Below are 24,443 nucleotides of genomic sequence, written 5' to 3' on the forward strand. Positions count from 1 at the left end.
TTCCTGTTTATTGCATTATGGACGATCTAACCATTGCCTATTGCATATCTCTTTTATGTATTCTTATGTATCTGTATGCTACTGTTTATTAACTCATGCTGTGCTCACCTTCCTTTAAACTTTCCACTAGGTTCTACGCCGTGGATGGCTTATTTTAAGTGGGGGAGTATGTGGTGTCCTAGCACAGGGTGCTGTTCCTTGGCACCTGTGTAAAGTTTTCTGTCAGGTTAATCATTGGGAGATGTGGTACTTTATTTTCCCCACTAGGTTTCACCACTGTTTGGTCGTTAATGCAGAGCTAAAGAATACAAGGGTTAACTGTTATACCATGTGTTGTATGCTGACCAGTCACAGGTGCTCTTCTTTCCTATCCTATCCTGTCTTTTCTTTCTCTTACCCACACTCAGTCCCACCACTCACAGGAGGGTTAAGATTTACCCCTGTAGGAGAAGTTAACCTGGTGGAGGAAGTGAGTGAGTCTCTAGTCAGTTTTCAGAGAGAGAGAGAGAGAGAGAGAGAGAGAGAGAGGACACACAGAAACACAGTCCATGTGGAAGTTAAGCCAGGGTCTGGCTTTGGCCAGGAACCCTGACAGGGACCAGAGACAGTAACAGAGGACTTTCCTTATGCAAGCAACTACCACAGTTATGCAGTGCTAAGTTCTCCACAGGGGAGAGAAGCCACCTAGGACCACCCTAGCCCACACCAGCAACACTTGGGTCTTTGCTGAGGGACAAGTCTTTTCTCTTTAAACACTGCAAAAAGCAGTAGGTACATCTACAAAATCCCCAGATGAACAGTCTTCATATTCTCTTCAGTCAAGTTGTTCTGGTAGAGCACATATTTTACATTGGGCAGGGTTCCTCTGGCAACTCCTCCCTTCTTCTTTCTCTTACCAAAGCAGTTACTACCACAAGCACCTACCTCTCCAAAGCACTGGTTTACTCTACTGTCAGCAACTAAGTTTATCAAGTTTTCCACTACCTGTATTGAGTGTACTGTTCACCTGCAACTTCGTTCAGTAGAGTTTTCTATTTGTATACAAAACGCAAGGGACTCTGTCTTATCTACCTGCATCCACACACACTACTGTCTACCTTGGGTTATTTTTCCCCTCTCTGTGGGTGGTGGTACTGACATCCCAAGTGGGTCTACTACCACTACAGGTTGCCATAACAAGTGCCCAAGGGACCCTCAACAAACCCAGAGGTTACCGATCATTTGGAGTCATAAAACAGCCGAATCAGGTACCAACATCACACCTGTGTACTGGCATCACAAATAACAACACTGTCCGGGTACCACACCATGGCCAAGCCAGGCATGATGGGAATTGTAATTTTGTAACAGCTGGAGGGCCTAACTTTGACACTTGTGACAATGACGGGCCTTAGTTTGACACTTGTGACATAGACTCCCTGCAGGCGACCAGGGAGTGGATTGAGCTCTGCCATGTCCTTTCTCTGGCTATATCTCCCAGTCCTAATGGATCTCAGCAGATCTATAACCATATAGCGATCTATAACTTTTAATATGTTCAATTACATGTCAGAAATTATTTTTGGTGACAGATACTCTTTAACAATTTTTTTTTAAGTCTTAACTGTTGTTTTAGGTGACTTTTTAGAATAAGCTTTCCTGTGTATACATGAGAGAGTAGTCAATATTATGTCTCCCACACACAGTGCCCAGCAAGAAAAGGATATCCTGCTCTGCTATCTTTTATGCAAAAAGAGAAGGAGCTTTAGAGGGAACCAATCACCTCCCTGTTGGAGTGAGACTGAAAATAAAACATTTCCTGCAGGACATAGAGCGGCTAATAAGTATGGGAAGACTTGAGATTTTTTAATTGAAGTAAATTACAAATCTTTATAACTTTCTTATATCAGTTGATTTGAAGGAAAAAGATTTTCGCTGGATAACTCCTTTAATTGCCAGCCTGAGCACTGGAGGAAACTTAATGCAAAGCCCAGTGCTTAGGCTTCCAATAGTCTATGGGCTGTAACTGTAACCTGATAATTCATATAGCTGATAATCTGTCTTTGAAGATTTTACAAGTGAAGTGAGAATGGGTGTCTAGTGCATGAGGCATGGGGGAGGAGGTAAAGTATTTTCTGTGTTAGGATACATTATTAAAATAGAAGTCCGGTGAAAATTTTTATTAAAATATTGTATTGCCCCCCAAAAGTGATAAAAATGACCAGACTGAGATTTCACATCTTTTCAAATCCATTCCTGGCTTTGGCTTTAAAAAAAACAGTCAGATAATCTGTTGGTGTAATAGGGCCCTAAGGCCGTATACTCTAATTTTTGGGATACTTTTACACATAACATAGTCTTCATCTTAAAGAGGTTATTCAGGATTAGAAAACCATGGGCGCTTTCTTCCAGAAACAGCTCAGGTCCTTTGAAGTAATACCACATTGTAAATCCTGGATAACCCCTTTTAAATCTTAGAGCAAGAAGGAATTCAATGTCAAGTCTAAGATAAGTGGCCCAAATAAATTATTTCCAAAAACCATGCAGAACATAAGCAATGTCCTTTTTGTATTGAGAAACAAAATAGACAGCGCTCCATAGCGTAATTCAGACAAGGCTGAAGGGGTATTGAGAAACAGTTGTCTAATTGAAATAATGTTGGCCATTTAATACATTATATTGCAGCTGTTACACAATGACATATGGCTTCTCAATTACAATCCCGAATAAACATACACAAAGGTATACATTGGTGTTAGTTTACCTTACTGTCAATATTCCTTTGCCAATGATCTCAATCTTCTAGAATAACAAGTCAATACCCATTACCAATACAGATTTCTTCTATATGTGGAGCTCAGAATTCTTTGAATAAGAAAGTGCAAGGGGCATCTAGCCATTAATAAAATGCATATTGCAGACATATAGAAGGGAACAGACCAAGATCCTTGTCATATTATATATATTATATACTAGAAAATGTACCCGGGTAAAAAGTGTCAGTGTGTTAATTAGATTTATTCAAAGAGGCCCAGGAGGCCAATCTATGTCCTTGTTTTTTTTTTTGTTTAAGGGGAAATCGCCAGGAGCCCTATATGTCCCTATATACCCGACAGGTCTGCACTGTTTATGTAAATTGTAGCTTATGCACATTAGAAATAAACTAAAAACGTCAAACATCCGTCCTGTATAGTTGAGGGGGTCCTGTATACCTGTTGTGTGTAGTTGGGGTGGGGGCTGTATACCTGTAGTGTATAATTGGGGGGGGGGCTGTATATCTGTACTGTATAGTTAGGGAAGTACTGTATACCTGCAGTGTATAGCTAGTAGAGGTCCTGTATACCTGTACTGTATAGTTGGGGGTCCTGTATACCTGTAATATATAGTTGGTGAAGATGCTGTATACCTGTAATGTATAGTTGATGGAGGTCTTCTATACCTGTAGTTTATAGTTTAAGGGTCCTGTATACCTGTAGTGTATAGTTTGAGGGTCCGGTATACCTGTAGTATATAGTTGGTGGAGTTCCTGTATACCTGTAGTGTATAGTTTTGGGGTCCTGTAAACCTGTAGTGTATAGTTTGGGGTCCTGTATACCTGTAGTATAGAGTTGGTGGGGGTGCTGTATACCTGCAGTGTATAGTTTTGGGTTCCTGTATACCTGTAGTGTATAGTTTGGGGTCCTGTATACCTGTAGTGTATAGTTTTGGGGTCATGTATACCTGTAGTGTTCTGTAGTATATAGTTCAGGGGTCCTGTATACCTGTACTGTATAGTTTGAGGGTCCTGTATACCTGTAGTATAGAGTTGGTGGAGGTGCTGTATACCTGTAGTATAGAGTTAGTGGAGGTCCTGTATAGCTGTAGTTTATAGTTTTGGGGTCCTGTATACCTGTAGTATATAGTTGGTGGAGTTCCTGTATACCTGTAGTGTATGGTTTTGGGTCCTGTATACCTGTAGTATAGAGTTGGTGCGGGTGCTGTATACCTGTAGTATATAGTTGGTGTAGGTCCTGTATACCTGTAGTGTATAGTTTGGGGTCCTGTATACCTGTAGTATATAGTCAGTGGAGGTCCTGTATACCTGTAGTGTATAGTTTGGGGTCCTGTATACCTGTAGTATATAGCTGGTGGAGGTCCCGTTCACCTGTAGTGTATAGTTTTGGGGTCCTGTGTACCTGTAGTGTCCTGTATACCTGCAGGGTCATAATTTACCATTAGGCACTCGTGGTCTGCCTAGGGCAGCACCTTGCATGGGGGCAGCACCAGGGAGCAGGGGGAAACAACTTAAAAAAAATATATTTTTCTAGTCTTCCACCTCCTGTTCAGACTTGCCAGAAAATCTAGTGTCTTTTCGAAGGGGGGTATGGTAGTATTGGTTAGGTCTGGTGTGGCAGTGTTATCCAGTCACAGTATGGCGGTATTGGTCAGGTCTGCTATGACAGTGTTATCCAGTCACAGTATGGCGGTATTAGTCAGGTGTGGTATGGCAGTGTTATCCAGTCACAGTATGGTGATATTGATCAGGTCTGGTATAGCAGTGTTATCCAGTCACAGTATGGCGGTATTGGTCAGGTCTGGTGTGGTGGTATTGGTCAATTCTTTTATGGCAGTGTTATCCAGTCACAGTATGGTGGTATCGGTCAGGTCTCGTATGACAGTATTATCCAGTCACAGTATGGCGGTATTGGTCACGTCTAGTATGGCAGTGTTATCCAGTCATAGTATGGCAGTATTGGTCAGGTCTGGTACTGTATGGCAGTGTTATCCAGTCACAGTGTGGCGGTATTGGTCAGGTCTGGTATGGCGGTATTGGTCAGGTCTGATATGGTGGTGTTAAATGTGACCTCTGGAGCTATTATTTACCAATCTATCATGATGTTAATTAGTGAGTGAAGATGGGGCGTCCTCAGGTTTAGTGCTTAGGGCAGCAGCAGCTGGTAATACTGCCCTGTATACATGTACTGTATAGTTGGAGTAGGGGGTCCTGTATACCTGTAGTGCCCTGTATACATGTACTGTATAGTTGGAGTAGGGGGTCCTGTATACCTGTAGTGTCCTGTATACATGTACTGTATAGATGGAGTAGGGGGTCTACCAGTTATTTCTGTGAATCTGTTGTGAGGCAGCTGCCCTAGCAACCATTCAGATTCCAGCTCCCTGTGAAAATGAAAGTAGTAATCCTATTGGTTGCTAAGGCTCCCAACAGCCGTTTCTCCTGGGCAGAGCTGCAGCTAATTATATCACCTGTGTGTGCAGTGTGGAGATTTATCCATTCATCTCTATGGGAAACTCTTCCCCCTCCTGCTCCCCTCCTGTACAACTGGCAAGGACTGGACCTTCGCTCTAACCTTCCTGGGCACCCAATGTATCTGTGGGCCAAATTTGGGGTCAAATGGTTCAGGCGTTTGGAGGTCTATACGGGACGGACAGACAGACTTTCATTTTTATGATATAGATATTATAACATAAGGGTAGCTTCAAACGTACAGGATCGCAGCGGATTTCAACAACTGGAGAGCCACGGGTTGTACACCCCTTGTCTACTGTACATACAGCAGATTGTCAGGTGTCGTCACCCCTTAGATCAGTGATTGAAGTGGATAGTCTATCAATCTGTTTTGCCCGAAAAAACCCTTTAAGCCATCTCTGATAATCCAATGGTCATTTTTGCTTATATAAATTTTAACCTGTTGATTCTCTTAAGGTCTCTGGCCTAAATAAAGCCTAAAAGGGAACCAATCAGCACAATCGTGTTGGTATAGAATCCAGCTGCACCAACAACTTAACGCAGCTCCCCTACCATACCAGCCTTGTCTTCAGCGGCATGTGTATATTTAGAAAAAACATGTTTTATTCCACTGCGTGAGTACGGGAGAGAGGGGGAACTAGTCCTCTGGGTGGAGAGCCATCCACAACTAGTCATGGCTCTCTGTCAATGTGCTCTACGGGGATGGCTGACAGACAGAGATGTCAGATAGTGGCCTCTCTGCCTGTCAAGCATCCCCGCAGAGTGCGCTGACAGAGCCGGATGGCTCTCCACCCAGAATAAAACACATTTTTCTTGCGTATACACATATTGCTAAAGACAAGGCTTGTATGGTAGAGGAGTTGTGTTGCATTGTTAGTGCAGCTAGTAGCTGATTGGTTCCCTGTAGGGCCTTTAAAAAATGCCTACAGGTAAATACATATATATATATATATATATATATATATATATATATATATATTAAATTAAAGAACAATATTGCTATGTTTCTAGGGTTAACTAGTGTGATTTTAGATACAGACAACTAAATGGCAATAGAGTCACAGGCTAATCAAATTCAGTTTTTTTTCTGGTTATCAGTCTCTACAGTGCAGAGGATTCTGTTATTGGTCATAGTACCCCAAACACTGAATAAGTTTGGCAAACCCCTTTCCTAGGGCCCTATTACACCAACATATTTTCTGACAGATTTTTTTAAGCCAAAGCCAGGAATGGATTTAAAAAGAGAAGACATCTCAGTCTTTCCTTTAGTACCTGTTCTCTGCTTATAGTTAATTCCTGACTTTGGCTCAAAAAGAAATCTGTCAGATAATCTGTTGGTGTAATATGGCCCTAAAGAGAAAAGCTGAACTTTATAAGACTTGTTTTCTCTAGGTATACAGCATTAAACCTTTGACCCAAGCGTCCTAGATACTATTAGTACTAGGTTAGTAGAAATATGTATGGTTTCAGACGCTTTTAGGGCACTGTGAGTACAAACTTTACTTGAAGTGAAAAAGCTTTACTTTTACAAATAGCAATTTCTGTGAAAACCATCAATAATATCAACAATACACCACTACAAATAATTAAACACAACATAAGAGGGATAGTTTTAAATGCTCCAGTAAGTAACAAAGAAAAGTATTTAATCCCTAAGAACATTGGCAAGCAGGCAATTTTATCATATCTCGCAAACATTAAAAATGTCATTAAGCTTCTAATTTGTATTCATAAAAGGGATATTCATATCCCTATTTCTTAGGGAAGATCTTGCTAAACTGTAGTTACAGAGAATCAAAAAAAGATAGATGTCTCTTCTTCTACTCTGACCTAAGAGTGCACACACCATTAATTCCGAAATAGAAGCAATCAATCAAAAAAAAAAAAAAAAATTCAAATTCTTCTCACCTTGGCAATGTGTCTTGTGTATTTTATATAGTGCAGAAAAATCCCTGCTACTCCAGCGACAACCTTTAATTATTGCAATAGAGCTTTTACTAAACTATGCTTTATCAACGGGGCTTTCATTGCACAAGAACAATAGAGAAATCAGTGTCAAGGGCAATGGAAACAAGATAGAAAAGAATGTGGAAAACAATAGTGAATGCCTTAGAATTATCATCAATGTAGGGAAAGCATTTGTATAATGATTTACTAATATATTTTGATCACATGGATTGAATAAAGAATAAATAATTGCAGAAAAGAATAATGTAATAGCATATCAATATTCCTATTGATACGCTTTAGTCCAGATATCCCTCAGGCATCTTTCAAAAATGGATAAAAATGACTGTGGCACTGGAGTTTTGAAGGTGTGAGGTATTACCCTGTTAAGGACTATGCAGCCTGAAGAGTCACTGTTAGGTTGAGAGGATCTGTCAAAATGTTCAAGTTCAACAACGTTATCCAAACCCGAACGCTCTGCTTTTGATGTTCCCCTTTATTGAGAAGCAAAACATTCTTGTTGTTCATTGTAAATGGGTTGTCCCTTTCTATCACAGGTAAGCCTGTTGATGAGAAGGGTTGGGCTGTCCCAAACTTCTCAATAGCAAAGTTGTGAAGATAAACACTGATACATATCTCCCCCTAAAGGTCCCCATACACCTTCAGTAACTGACAGCCAAATAACCTGTCACTGACTGATCGGAATCCCTGCGACTACTGGGGGTTTTCCTAAAAGATGGAGGAATAATACTTACCTCTGTCCTGTCAGATTGATGATCTGCATCTAGACTCTTCCTCAGGCAGGCTCTACATGCAAAGCGTCGATCTTACAGGTCAATGCAAAGCTATGCATAAAAAAAGAGGGAAAAACAGCAGGTTTGCTGATTTAAAAAAAAAAATTATATATAGGGAGAAAAAAAATAATAAAAAGTAAATAAAAATTACCAATAACATCATTATGGTGCCAATGAAAACTATAGATGATGGTGCAAAAAATGAACTCACAAACAGCCCTGTAAGTGGAAAAAATAATAGTGTTACGGCTTTTATATAGTGAGGAGGTGAGTACTGCTTCAGTGTGACCTGGACATCTGTACTTTAATAACCTTTGGTCACAAAGAGGTAAATAAATCCTATAAACGCAGCCACGGCAGCCACGGCAGCCATGCCTTGTCCTATTTCTTTATAAAAGTACACACAGAAAGCTGTAACTAATGGTGTGTTTCCACAGAGATATTTATCTGACAGATTTGTGAAGCCAAAGCCAGGAACAGACTATAAACAGAAAACTGGCCATAAAGGAAAGACTGAGATTTTCATCCCTGGCTTTGGCTTCAAAAATATGTCTGATAAATCTCTCTATCCAATCATTTTTAATTGAGCTTTATTATAAATAATAACCTATTTAGTACTTATAGAAAGATAGAAGGATAGATATATGTTTGTCCCAAACTTGTTTTAATTCAGAATGAGGGACATGACCTATATACCTATATCTTCTCCAGCTGGCCCTGAGCACAATCAGATATTACACCCCACCCTCCCTGTACATTATCTGGGGCAGGGCACTATGCAAAAGTAACTTGACAACTTAACTCAAAATGTACAACTGAATGAAGTGTAAGATGATGAAAAGAGAAAGAACATCCATATGTAGAGCTGCTGTCGCAACATTTACTTGTGGCCGTTGATATTTATTTTATTCTATTCATACATAAGTAGATAGGTTATACAATATACATAAGCTAAAGAAACAGAGACCAGACAGTGTAAAATCACCCAATTTTAATGTTAAGCCATTGAAAAACTCCTTATCATAAAATAACAGGCTTATAATTCCACATGTGAAGTCCGTGTCCCTGTGGTTTTCATTTGAGACATACTTCTATGTGGCAAATAATTTTTGGTAAAATAGTGTTTAGCATGGCAAAAATGTCTAGATATCATTACAATTATGCTCAATGACCTGTGTAGTTTTATAAATACATGGCCTCCATTTTACCCAGTCTGGAGCTAGTAAAATGTATGAAAGAACGTTTAATAATTTATACACAATCTACATTATAGGGGATGTGTCAAATTCTGTGGTGTCTGACCACTGGGACCCATGTCCTTGTTATTATTAGAGTGGTGAGTTGCACATCCATCGCTACCCCATTTATTGCTTCCAAAGATGTTCAAGTCCAATGCTCAGTATCTTTGACATGCTTCTATAGAGAAGGAATGGAGCAGCACTCCACTCAATTCATAACAAAAACACAGGTATTAGAGGGGGTTTGACTGCTTGTGAGGTGGTGGTACAGCAAAGTAGGCTTGGGTACACTTATGTACTTGTCACGGTGGCCAGGAGTAGTGTTAGAACCCACCCCCGGCCACATGGGCACTGCACTTTAAAAAGGGGTAGCCCAAGTGTAGGTGTAGGTGCGGCGACACAAAAATAGGACAAAGTCCAGCACCTAACCAGAATTGACTTTTACTTGAAAAGGCTTCAGTGCAATACAGGGAATAACAGTGGCAAACTCAGCAGGTACAAGTAAGAGAGGTAAAGAGAAGGTAGAAGTAGTTTAGTGCAGGTGTAGGGACCATCTTGGGGGCCTTGTCCAATTAATTTTGTACTCTGCCAGGATTTTAGGTGGGGTAGAAGAGTGTAGAAAGAATACTCATACTCACGTTTAGATACTGTACTATCTGACTTCCTTCTGCCCGCACAATATTGGAGACCACGTTGTTAGGTAGTACGAGGCCCCTGACCTTTACTCTAGTTGTCTTAGTTCCTTCAACACCAACAAACTTACTGAAGACCTCCCACCAGAAACTAATCACTCTTTTATAGGGAAGACTGGGACTAAATCCCATTGGTGGGGAAAGGAGAGGGAAGAAATGTAGTAGGAGGAAAGTAGTGTGAGGCACCTGCACCTGTGATTGGATACAACAGTAAGACAAACAGTACAGTTTACCCATTCCCTTCAGCTGTGCTCATAAAGGTAAATACCTAGCTCTACAAGACAGAGTACGACATCTAGTGGAAAAATACTAATAAGCAACTTCATCCCCTTTTGTGTGATACCTGACAGAGGTACCGTATTTTATTAATAAGACAACTTTTTAACCCCGAAAAATCTTCTTAGAAGTCGTGGGTCATCTTACACGCTGTGTATGGTCGCCCCATACAGTGGCCCCATCCCCACCGTATGGGGCGACCACTACAAAAAAACAAACAAACCGTTAACTCACTTGAGGCCCGTTCCCGGCCTCCGCATGCCTCCTGTACCATTCCCGGCGCAGGCAGTGTGACATACATTGAATGCGCCGGATATCCCCGAAGCTCTCCCGATCAGCCGGGCGTCTCCTGGGAGAAGCTCGGAGGGGCTCGGCTGCCGGGAGAGCTTCGGAAGAATGACAGAGGCTCCGGAAGTACCCAAAGCCTCTGTCATTCTTCCAAAGCTCTCCTGGGAGCCGAGCGTCTCTGAGCTTCTCTTATGAGACACTAGGCTGCTCGGGACAGCTTTGGGGATCCCTGGCACAGTCAAAGTACGGCACACTGCCTATGCCAGGAACAGGACAGGAGGCACGTGGAGGCTGGAAATGGGCCCCAAGTGAGTTAACTGTTTGTTCTTCTTAAATTTAGCTGCAGTTAACCCCTGCCTGACTGCAGGGGTTAGAGTCAGGGGTCGCAATATACGCCCAGTCGCCTTATACGCCGGAAAATATGGTACTTTACCCAGGTGGAATAAAACTTAGTGGACCACCTGTAACAGGACACTATAGCAGAAATAGGGTCGCTATAGGCTGCTATTGGGTCCACATCAGGTGACCCATCACTGCAATACACTGGGCATCCTGAACTGTCATCATACTAGCCAGGCAGATGTCTACCATGGCAAACACTATGTATGGGGGGGGGGGGGAGAGGAGGGGATGCCCAATATAATGTATTGTAGAGAAAGGACAGGGCATTATTACAGGTATACCTTATTACTTATTGTCCTGTGTGCCTGGAAATATCACTTGCTATTCTTTAAAGATGCTTGTATTGCACTTTTATAACGCACAACCGGCAAATCTGCATTTAAGAAAAATGTAGCTTATAATCTAGCCTGGAGTAAGACATTTTTATTTAACATGCCCGCAGTTTACAAGTATGCAATGATAATGCCCAGCAATGTGTCATTGATAGTTTTAGTGGTTCACTCTCAGTGTATCTTTCTGCATGTATTACTGAGGTAAAAAGCTTTATTGTGTTGTTAGTTTATCATCGTTTATAGCAAATTTTATTACTTAATTTTGCTTTGCATTGAACCAAATGGTCTAGGAAATTAGTATTGTTCAAGGACAAAGAAAATGAGAAGCCATATAAATATAGAGAATGTATTACAGGCAAATAATACAATACCTCGAGGAAAACAACAAAGAGGAAAGATAAATGAAGGCCTGAGGGATTCATCTTTAATGGAAATCATTATAATAAATGAGTGTACTATACATTAATTTTTTAGCCCATTTCAATGTCTTCTGCATTTTTTACAAGAATGTTATCCGTATATAATGAATTCTGACAAGGATTCATAGTCCTTTTGGAGCCTTATTAGTAATAGTTCTTCTGACTTTACCATAATTATAGCATATAAAATGTGAACTGAATATATGCAAGTCATAATATCGCCTGTATGTATTATTCTTTACAGGCTAGATAGATAGAGCACTTTTTTTTTCTATTATTGTTGCTGTAAGTGGCAGATTGACCAGCAGGATTTAAATAGGCTCTGTTCACACCTGCATTGGAGGCTCTATTAGCAGCCTTCTTAGCAGATTTTCATAAAAAAATACAGGACAAAATAGCAAATCAAAGAGTTCTATAAAAAGGTGCATTGTAAACAACTGACCCAGTTAAAGTTAGTGGGATCTGTTGAGCGCCCATAGTGTTTAGCATGTGTGATCCCATACTGCTATTATTTTTATTGTTCTGTTCCTCTGAGAGAGCAGAACAATGGAAACAAAGGCATAAATGGGAACAGGACATTAAGGCCCTTATGCATGTAGGAATTGCCTCCCACATCAGGCAGATATCTTGCTGTGTAATCTGTCCACAGACATTCATTGATCTGTGTAGTAGATGATGGGCAGCCAATGGCTGATATAATCACCAGGCTGCACCAACAATGTAGCATTGTTCATGCAGCCCTGGCCATATAATCATTGGCCCAAGTAATAGGCTCTGTAAGTGAATATAGCGCATGACTTGGGCCATGTAATAGTTTCCCTGGTCATAGCTTGTTACCAGAACTCATTTATTAATACTGCAAACTTTCCTGCAACCCCTTTCAATTTAAATATGATATATCCTAAATGTTTCTTGCATTATTTAAACAGCATGCCTTTGCAATATGTTTGACACACTACAGCTGATCTGATTGAAATTTTTTAGCATAATTTTTGGGATTTCTAGTAAGTTTGATGAGCAACTGCATAATATTGTTATTGCAGATGGGAGCTCCAGGGAGCTGTTGTACCAGGCACAGTTGGTAACAAATGTATGCTATGAGGGGTAAAAATTAACTGATCAATGGGGTGCTCATTGTAAGACCTTTATCAAATATATATTGGAGGCTTATCCTGAGGACTTTTCAGGAAATATATTTAATGCCATACAACTCAATTTAAAAAAATGTATATTATGCATAAAAGTCATTTTGTAAGTGTTTTTGCATGATTTATTTAGCATAGCAAATACAAGCAACCAGAGCAAACTATGGGTAGACCTGAATACACAAGGAGATCTGGGAGATTTCAGTTCTGAAGCCTGCACATCAGACCATAGCAGCTCAGGCCATAATGCAGGTCACTGAAGCTGCATTGCGGTTGCCTTAATGGTAAGTGATGCTAATTACAAGGACTAAACAAAAAAACAAATGTATACCAGAGCAACCAGAGAAAACTATGGGCAGACATAAATAAACAAGGGGATGTGGGAGATTTCAGTTTTGAAGCCTGAAGTTCAGACCATTGCAGCTCAGGCCACAATGCAGGTCACTGAAGCTGCATTGCGGTTGCCTTAATGGTAAGTGATGCTAATTACAAGGACTAAACAAAAGATGATGACAGTACTCCATTTGGTACACTGGTGTAAGACAGGGAGTCAGTAAGTAGCTGGAGGTATAGGATTTGTGTATTATACCAAATGCATGCTAGCTCCCAAATGTGTGGCCTTTCACAAGAATTCTCTGTGCCTGTAACTTTTACTTACAGATAATAGGGGTAAGACTACTGCACTGCCTGGTCATGTAGTCAAAGTTCAACATCTCAGGACCCATTTGCTGAGGGAGAAGAGAATAAAAAACAAAGACATGTCTTTGGTGCTTCTGTGTCTCTTAAATACTTAACCTTGATTGTCAACTATCACCATCATGCTGGCAGTGGGCAAAATGTGTGAATCTCTGCGTCACTGTAATGAAAGAACAGCACGGATCTGTCACTACAGTGCCATGGAGATTCAAACATTTTGCCCGCTGTGGACAGGCAGGAAAACAATCCAGTCCGTAGGTCACAGTCTGAGATGGAAGAGCGACCAGTGATTGGATGAGCGGGCTGTCATTCCCATCTACGAAGTGGCAGGGCGGGGACACCAGACATGCTGCAGCAAAACACCAGGAGAGCGTGAAGATGTAGGCATATGCTCTTTATTATTTTCTGTATAACCGCAGCTACTGTATATATGTGAAGTTTGCTACTAGCGGATAAACCCTTTAAAAATTGTGCTCAGTATCAGTGGAGGCCTCCAGCAGCCAGTTCTTCACTAGAGATGAGCGAACCTGGAGCATGCTCGAGTCCATCCGAACCCGAACTTTCTGCATTTGATTAGCGGTGGCTGCTGAAGTTGGATAAAGCCCTAAGGCTATGTGGAAAACATGGATATAGTCATTGGCTGTATCCATGTTTTCCAGACAACCTTAGAGCTTTATCCAAGTTCAGCAGCCCCCGCTAATCAAATACCAATCGTTTGGGTTCGGATGGACTCGAACCAGAACTCGGTTCGCTCATCTCTATTCTTCACCAGTGAATCAAATGCTGAGATTTTGGACTTGCGCATACTTGATTTGCACTCATTTCTTCTTATTATATGTGCACTTCTGCATTAAGAACTGCTGTAATGATATTAAAAACATTGTTTTAAATGAGAGCTTAAAAATATCAATGTGGAATCTGATTTATAACATACATGACGGTGCTGAAAATAAATTGCAGAATTCTATCACACAGTTCAGTGAAAATAAGTAATTCATTAAAGGTGCCTGTTGCGCAGTTGTCTACAGGAATAGGTTTAAGCACATTGGAAGCAGCTGGATCTTGGGAAAGGAAAATGAAGTGTCTCTGTAACCAGTTAATAAAGACTGCATACCTGCTGTACCACTAACTCTATGTGCCATAAATAGAACATTGTCACCATATGCTGGTGCTGGGTGAGTGTATTTCATTTGACTGATAGCTTATCATGGTTAATCACATTTCTTTCAACCAGTATGATTTCGTCACATAAACTCTATTTTCTATCGGTGAAATATTTTGTTTTCTTTTCTTCATTGCATTTGTATTGGAAAAACAATTCAATCTATTCTGTTTAGGTTTATAATATATGTAAACCCAGACAATTTCAGTACAGTACAACTCGATTTAAAGGAAACTGTTAGTTTTTGCTGAAAATATATTAGAGCAGGTTAAAAAAAATAAAAAAAAGAAAGTATGCACACATCTATAACACACAGAAAAATCTGAAACTAGGAGCAGGTTGTAAGCTGTACAGGGGTGGAGATGTGCGCCCCCGCCACAGTCCGTGATCGGGTGCACAACAGGGTTTTCCGTTCTGTAGTGTGCACGTACCCTTACAGAGTAATGTATTGTTCAACAGCTGAAGATTTTAAAGAAAAAAAAAAAGTCAATCAGCCAGTCAATCATTCAATTTTCACTGTGGACAGCAGTGGATGTTGGTGGATTAGTGGGGTAAAATTAATTTTCTCCCTGGACAGCAGGGAATATTGATAAGTGCACCCACAGGCTGGTTGGATTGGACACTGGCTTTACAGCAAAGACACTATTATATTAATGGGTTAACTTTACCCACAGCACCCACAGCCTAGATTAAATGGACACTGACCTCTGCTCCCACACGCTGAGATAACTTGACCCACACTCACTCACCCACAATGGACACTCATATCATTTCCTATATGTATGTTACTTCTCCATGCTGAGGATAAAGATAATGGTTGCTTCATGTGTTCCAGTCCACTACTCTACAATCTCTGAGTGCTGATGATTCTGTTCTGAGCTGAAATCTGTTACAATTCTGTAATCTAAAAAATATCCCTAATACTGGGCTAGCAGAAAATTGCCCCAAGTGCAAGTGACCAAACATGGTAGTATAAACAGCAAAGGTTATGCCAATTGGAAAGCACAAACAATGTGGCTCTATACTATGATGCCATAGGTAGAATACTAGATAAGGCTTTGTATGTGACTGTTTTGCATTAAGAGACATTCTTTCTTAGGAACAAGGGTTCTAGAGAAGAATATAATACCTACTACATACAGTAAGAGTCTATAGACTTTGATACATTTCATAGCTTTGTAAGGGGAAGGTTCACACTGAGTAAATGTGGTGGAATCCAGCCCGCCTCAGTGTACCATAGCCTGTATAGGAGAGGGTTGGTGCGCCTCTGCTCCCACCGCTCTCTGCGCAAAGGATTTATTTATTCAGTGTGAACATACCCTAAAACTGAAAGGTTGTACAGAGTAAGGGTGGTATTACACGAAGCGATTTTTTTTAATTAACGATTAACGATAAACGATCTCCAACGATCGCAATAGCGGTTGCCTAATAATCGTTCGTTTTACTACACGGAAAGATTATCGGTTATATTGGAGCAACAAAATTCAAGAACACTCCCCTTTCAATTTGCGAATGAACAGGGAACGGCTAACGACATCTTATTCAAACGAACGATGTGCGAACGATGTGTAAAAGACAAACGATAAAAATAGATTCAAAACCTATTAAACGACCAGCGACCAATCGTTCGTCGTTTAATCGTTGTCTACTATTACACTTAAAGATAATCGTTCAAATACGACCGATTGAACGATTATTCGAACGATAATCGCTTCGTGTAATACCACCCTAACAGTATAGTCATGTGCCCTCAGGGTAAGGTGGTTGTGAGGGATTTCCTAGAAATAACTTAAGAACTACACACAACACACGTTTTACTCTTATTAAATGTGAATAGTCATGTTATTGACTATAAGCGCTATTTGCTCTGTGAACAGCCTGGATTCCTAATGCCATGCACAAGTTTTTTTAAATATTTCTTAGAGAGTTAGAATCATTTAGCCATTATAACATCACCCAGCTGCTGCAGATCTGTTAGCTGCACATTAATGCTACAAATGTTCAAACTTCACTACATTCTGCTGGAATCGCTTCAGGCCTGATGAGTCAGATGCAGACTTATTTAATGACATTCAAATATTAGCTGTCAAATAAGTAATAAATGATAAGTAAAAATATGGATTCTACTTAGAGTTGCCTGCCCTTAAGGCCCTATTACACGATAATCATCCGTATTCATCCGATACCGACAGTTACGGCTAATAATCGCTTTGTGTAATAGATGATGATCAGACCTGCTGATAGCCCCCAATAACGCCCGGGACACTGAGGAGGAAGGTACACTGAGGAGGAAGGTATGTGTCTTACCTTTCTCCTTGGCGTGGTCCTGCACTGTTAGTTGGTGTAATCTTCGACTGGGAGCACTGTTACTAGCACTACCTCGCAACCACAGTGTCATCCCGCCTGCCCACCCCAATAGCGTCCTGGGCACTGTTAGGCGCTATTAGCAGGTTAGATTCGTCTAACTTACTGAAAGTTTTACCTTTAAATTCACATATTTCCATGCTCTTATTCTGACAAAGGGATGTGTATCCAATCTGTGGTGTCTCGTGATTGTGTAGCATAAAATTTGCTCATCAAAATACATAATACAGTGGAGGCAATGGAAGATTTTTAGCTCCTTACATTGGTCATCTAACAAGTCTTATATGTCTTATATCTTCCAGTGCTTAGCTGATGAAATAAATGCAAATCCAGACCTGCACTCAATCCTTATTGAATTACCTTAATGGGATTGATTTAGACCTATGGGGACTCTTAGGCTGAGAAAATGAATGCAGTAGTGAGGATTACAAAAATCCATCTTGTCAGTGAAATCACCGTACAAAAAGGTCTTCTGCACGTCTACATTTCTGAACATATTTTCATCCTTCTGTAAACATTAAATAAGACCCTTCTCAAGGTCAGTCGCGGTGATTTACCGAGATGAGATTTAGCCACTGAAATAAGGCTTTTTTCTTTTTTTTTTTTTACAAATGACTTGAAGGAGAACAGTGTTTTAAGTGCATCACTGCTGCTAGGTTCCTATATATCCATCACTCATGAGCTATACCACTGTGTGAATGCTTTCCTCTAATAGACGTTCAGTTGAGGCTAGACTTTCTGGAAACATGAGATTATGTTTCAGACTCCTTTCCTATAAATATTAGGAATTAATGACAATATATCATTTTTTTTTTCAAAAAATTATGATTTTTTTTCATGTAACATAGGAATATACTGTAAATGGAATTCTACATTGGAAATGTGATTATTTAAACATTGTAAATGGCTAACATGTAACAACAGATCTGGACTATGTTTCCATTTCAGGAACATGTCAGCCAATGGTGGCCATCTTGTTATATAGATGGCTGCTAATAGCCCTAGAATGTGTTCACTACATTATATTCTTGCGTACGGCAATCACTTATGCTAGGTTCACCCTATGCTTAGACTGAACTTTACTGGTATATGTCAGGATACTGATGTGTGGAGATTTTTACTGAGGCCTACTCATTTAGCTCATTGACTGTGGATAGAAGATAATTGATTAAACTTGGGATATCCATTCAACCCTGTAATAACCAATAATGTATGTTTTCGTCATGTGGCCAATAAGGGACATGGAGAGGGCCCAGGATTCAAGCCCACTCCCTACCTAGCAACTTCCAGTGGCTTCCAGCGGCTAGAGGCCACTGTTAATAGAAAGCATGCTTGCTATTTAACCATTTAGATGTCACTATTAAAGCTGACAGTAACATTTAAAAAGCCTGACTATATTAGCTTTGGACTATCCAGCCATGATTGGAATTGTAGTTTTGCAACAGCTCAAGCGTACAAATATACCTCCCTTTCCATTTTTCAAATAAAAAGGTAAAGTATGGTGTGCAATGTCTGAACTATTAAAATATGTTATCGAAAATCATACAGTGAATGGCTTAAACTAAAAAAAAAAAAAAATTCTAAATGCCAGACTAAAAGTGGAAAAAATAGCAACGTAATCCACTGTATGTAAACATGGTACCAATACAACCTACAGATTCTGGCATACAGCCCCTCCATACAGCACCATAGACGGAAAATGAAAAAACAGTAAATATTTCTTTAAAGAAAAGTTTTTGATTTAAAAAAAAAAAAAAAAAAATAGTAAAACATTACAGAAACTATACAAAGAGTCATTGAGCTCTAAAGAGTTAAATAAATGTTACGCTCTAATAATGTGTTTATATGATGCTTTATATGTATAATTATTAGAGATGAGCGAACCGCGTTCGGGTTCGAGTCCATCCGAACCCGAACGTTCGGCATTTGATTAGCTGGGGCTGCTGAAGTTGGATAAAGCTCTAAGGTTGTGTGGAAAACATGGATACAGCCAATGACTATATCCATGTTTTCCACATAGCCTTAGGGCTTTATCCAACTTCAGCAGCCACCGCTAATCAAATACCGAACGTTCAGGTTCGGATGGACTCGAGCATGCTCCAGGTTCGCTCTTCTCTAAAAATTATATTTACATGTATATGTAGCAGGAAGCTAATGTGATATAGTGTGATGCAGCCAGTGGCGTATGTGTACCATCTTGTCCATCTTGAACTGATGTCCAAGTAACACTAGTTCTGTAGCGTATAACATACTTTGTGCAATGATGATTACATGAATTTGTTATATATGGATACTCTTATCCTGTGGATAGCTTGGATCTAAACTACTAAAAGTGCAATAGGAAAACGCAGTAACAACTCTACTTTGTGAAGGGCCTTTTTTAATGATCCATCATGGTGGGACTGGCAGTTACGGTCTTAAAGGGAATCTGTAACATGTATTTACCCAGCTAAACTAGTCACAGGGCCGCAAGGCTTACAAGCAGGATCACTTCCCTTTTAGTTATTAAACTTTTTTTTTCTTTTTTTCTTCCTAAAATTTTAAAGTTTTTGTCAGATACTTACCTGACCACGCTCTAGCATCATCTGCTTTGGCTGGAACGCAGTGCCGTCCTCCTGCCCTGTTTACCAGGGCCACCGCGGGCTCCAGTGACACATGGTGGCGGCTTGGCTGAGGGAAGTCTCGCTCAGCTGAGCAGAATTAGGCTCAGGCTGAGTGGCAGAAGCTGCTGCCACCCAGCCTGCAGCTACTCATGTGTATTGCATCAGGACTCGGGAGTCCGGACCAATCACATTCTGGTCCGGGCTCCTGGTCCTGTATTTAAAGAGCCAGACGTCAGTTCCAGGTCGCTGGCTGTTAAGGTTCACAACCTGATCCCAGCTCCCCTTGTCTATTCCTGCGATCCCTGTTCCTAATCCCTCTGCCTGTTTGACCTGTTATCTGATCTGACTTTGTACCGCGTTGCCCGTTTGGTTTAGACTTTGGCTTGTCGACTTCCCCTTTGTGTTTGTTCGTCTGTCTTGTTTCGGGTAACACCTATACTAGTGCAGGGACCGCCTTCGGGGTTGTCCGCGGCTACCTAGGGGCGTTTGAGGCAAGTAGGTGGGGATAGTGGGTGGGCTCAGCATCAAAGCTCACTGTCGTGTCTTGTCCCTACCTCCCCTGTTCTGACAGTTTTGCAAGACATCTCGGTCACATGCAAAGGGCAGGAAAGAGAAGCTTACATACCAGTCCCCCACGATCATTTCAACCCCTTCTCTGTTCCTCCTTTTAAAACTTCTATAAAAGACTGTATCTTTACAAGATGATGCCGCTCCGAGAAACTACATCTTACAGCATCTTCCTTGTTAGTGATATGTAACACGATCAAGTTTACTAGTTCCTGTGTTCCATGGACCTATCCCACAGCCGTGATTTCAGTGGTGGGGTGGGTTTGTGCCTACATGCTAAAGTAATGTCGGCCCACTGCCGAAAAAGAGGGCACAGAGCCACATGTCTCCATGTGATAGGAGGTGGAAGAGAAAAAGTACGGTACGGTAAGTTATGAAATGTCCAGAATTTAAGCTTAAGAATGGTGCTGAGAACTCCTTCTATGGAAAGGGGATGACAATATCACTTTAAGATTTCCATACACTGTACAGTAAGTAGCTCATCAACAAGCTCGATTTTTTAAAACTTATATAGTTTTTTTTTTTTTTATTTAGGATTTGCAGTAGTTATAAGTAAAGCAAAATATATAAGAAGGGTTAAATTACTCAAAAGTCACATATTGAAAATCCCAATGTAATATATGTGCTTGTTCTGGAAATGAAGCATTCCATCTTGCATTTACAAGAACTTGTCAGACTATTGAATTAAAATGAGTTCATTTAGCAGAGGGATTTAACATTGTGACAGAAAGTTTCAAAGGTCCTTTAAAGATTTTGCTTGAAGAAGCAGAACAGTGACTCACTTTTATGTCTACTGATGCGGTTCTATTGATGCCGTAAAAAATTCACACAGGGCATGAGACCTAGTGAGAGGAAAGCAAATCTTTGGTTTGTTTCTATTAATATATTAAAGTTTAATACTAAAATCATTAATCTCTAAGCTATCTACACCAACGTTGTAAGCATGTCCCCAAAACACTATTGTATCAATATGCTTAACAAATTAGAAAACATATAGGCATAAGATATTTACAGTAAATATAATACATTTTGTTTAAAGAGACAATATAGGAGAAATGAGTAGAGAAGGTCCCTGTAAAGGTTTTAGGATGAAATTCCGCTCAATAATATGCATAGCTACAAATATTCCCCAGTGTTAACCAACATGAACAAAAACGGTCCTTTGTAGCCTTATGGGCATAATGTGCGTGGTTAGAAAAATTAATAGCTGGGAGCCACATACCTTTTTATTGATTGGATAACATACAGTTTATGAGATAAAATGTATTCGCATCTTTTTTAACCCCAGTTGAACCATGCCAAATTTTGCAACACAATTGGAAACGAGCTATTGTAGCTTGTGGGTTTGCAGGCTAATTTGCTAATTTGTCAGTCTGAAAAAGAAACTTCATTTCTATCATTTCACAGAAATGTTACACCTATGTGCGTGTTTTTTTTTTTTTTTTTTTTTTTACTCAGTAAAACCAAATAGTGAAAGCTATATATATATTTTTTTATTATCTGAATGTTCTTTTTCTGGTACATGATTATACAGGAAGCCATTTTACCTCAGCTGCTGTTATCAGCAATCAGAGATATGCTTTGTACCATAGAAAGCTGTAGCACTAGAGTTGTTCATAGAAGAAGAAGGATGTAAGTTGCAACTATTACCCATTGTGAATGGTAGATCCTGTCTAAACATAGCTGTTAGAGTCCTTCTAGATGGGCAGACCCATGTAAGAACTGATCCAGCAGAGATTTTAGCTGCTTAATGCTATCTACCTTTTATTGAGGCCTTACAACCTGGGTCCTTGCCAACAAAGTCTATCTGACCTTGCAAAAGGCTCAAGTGAAGTGACAAGGGAAGCTTTAGGTGTCACTGTTGTTATAACTTTCAAAATCTAAATCAACAGTAGATATGATATAAAGCAAGTTTTGCAATATAAATGTATTATTATTTTTTAGTTGTTATCATGCTGTAAAACAAAGCTGAACTTACCAAAAAGTCACTGCTCAATGTGTCCATCAGTCACATGACTGGCTTCTCCCTATGAGCGCTCAAATGGCCTGGAAAACACAGGACTTGCTGTTTTCTGGAAAAAAAAAAAAGTAAAAAAACAGGAAGTGCTGTGTTTTCCATGATAACTAAAATAAAATAATAAATATAAATTGCAAACTTGCTTTATATCACATTTCAGATTTTGAAAGTTACAACAGCAGGTACATTTCAAGGACCCTCTTAAATGGGGAACAAACGATTATCCTAAAATCAGCCTGTGTAAAAGGACCAACGATGAACCGATGAATGAGCTTGTTTATCTGCTGATTATCTCTTTTGTGCGGTCACATAAATTATGATTATTGAACTGTCTAAACAGGGAGGGGGATGTGCGGCCAATAACAATGCATTTAAGTGGCGACACAAACGATCCAGCAAATATACTTGCAGACCAGCTGCATGATCGATCACACCTTGTGAAGGCTCTGCAGACGAGGTCCAATCTCGCTGATTTCCTGTCTCATATCGGCCCTCTACTTTCAGATCAGAAGCTGACATTACACAAGCTCTATGTATAAGCTTGTTGTGGCAGTGATTGATGAATGTGATGTGCAGACATCTGATGGAGTTAAAGGCTTAATTTGTAATGGGCATGACCACCTTAATTATAATATCATTGTATGGTCATACAATCCCATGATTTCATTATTTATTGTATTCTTACATTGACAACACTATTCTCAATTTTTTTTTTACTCTTCTTTTTAGTATTAAAAATACTACTTTATTCATAGATTCAGTAGAAAGGCCATTTCCAGCCTACTTTTATAAAACAATTTCCTTTGTCTATCACTGGAAATTAAAAAATATACTGCAGGAATGCTACCATAGTTTATCTCCAGGAAATGAAACTGGGTATATACATAAAATTTAATAGCTCAGGATTTCAGAGTTTTACTACATATAATGTCTAATATAATTCACATTTGGAGGAGATGTTGTCTAGCTGACTTAAGATGTAAAACCATTTCTATTATTGTACACTAGAGAAATGTTTTATCTTATTATAGGTGTAATTATATTATATTTATTAGGATTATCACATCTTAACGCTTTAAGGGAAGTTCTGGCTTTATCAATCCCTATATATATGAGAGTGCTGACAAATAACAAGCTGACAAATTGATCAAGCAGATGATAGAGGATGCTATTACAGAGTGGTCAATGCAGGTATTAATAGCAAATGCAGGTTTTGTTGTGGAATCCTACCTTCAAAGATTTAAGCTTCTTGTAACAACAAAGCAAGTATAACCCAACATACAGACAGCTAAGTTGTCAGACCCAGATATCATCTAGCAAAATACAGTACAAACATACTAACATTATGCTAAAAGTACAAGGATTGGTTGACTTTCTAATTTATTACATGGATGCACTCATTTCTTTGACAAAAATTGTGGATTTTTTTTTTTTGTCATACCAACCACTTGTTCAGTTGTCAGTATAAGGTGTATGGGGCACAGGAATGCTTGGCCATGCTGTTCTTACCTGTATATGGGGAGGATGGGAGAGATAATTGACAGACAATCATTTGACTGTCAGTTATTAAAGCTGTATGGCCACCTTTAGTCTGACCACATGATACCTGTGTGGGTCTCTATCTCAGCTATGTGAGGGAAAAAAGGTGCATCCCACCAATGAACTATTGACGGCCTACCTTGTAGATAGGCCTTCGACAGGAAAACTTCTTTAAGAGCAAGAGCTATGGAAAGGGTGCTTACCTGAAATTTAGTTGAGTTAGGAGGTACAGTATCTAGTGGACATAACATGTCTGGGCATGCCATTTCCTTTAGTTGTGAAAGGTCCAGCTCATGTACTTTTACAAACTGAGTACAGAAAGAACTCCAATATGTGGTTGCTGTAACCCGGAATGATTTTATTTAACAAGTCTCTTCTAATAGGTCCTTATGAGTGGAGAATGGCCAATGTTGTTACTTTTATAAAAAAAAAAAAAAAAAAAAAAAAAAAAAGGCCACTTACTGGTAGTAAAGATGATGGAAACTCTCCCGAAACACAAGATAGCCGATCTCCTAGAGATCATTTTGGACACTAACCTGTATGGCTTTACTGAGGGCAGATTATGTCAAAGTAATAACATTGCTGAATGAAGGTTGTGTTGTAGATATTACATATCTAGATTAGTTATTAATTCAGTGGATTTGTGGTTGGCCGAAGGATAGATATCAGAGGATTGTTGTTTATGGAGTGTATTCTGAGCAGAGACTGGGTACAGGTGGTGTGCTACAAGGGTCT

The sequence above is a fragment of the Dendropsophus ebraccatus genome, chromosome 1 (assembly GCF_027789765.1).
Source record: "Dendropsophus ebraccatus isolate aDenEbr1 chromosome 1, aDenEbr1.pat, whole genome shotgun sequence".
NCBI classification, from domain to species: Eukaryota; Metazoa; Chordata; class Amphibia; order Anura; family Hylidae; genus Dendropsophus; species Dendropsophus ebraccatus.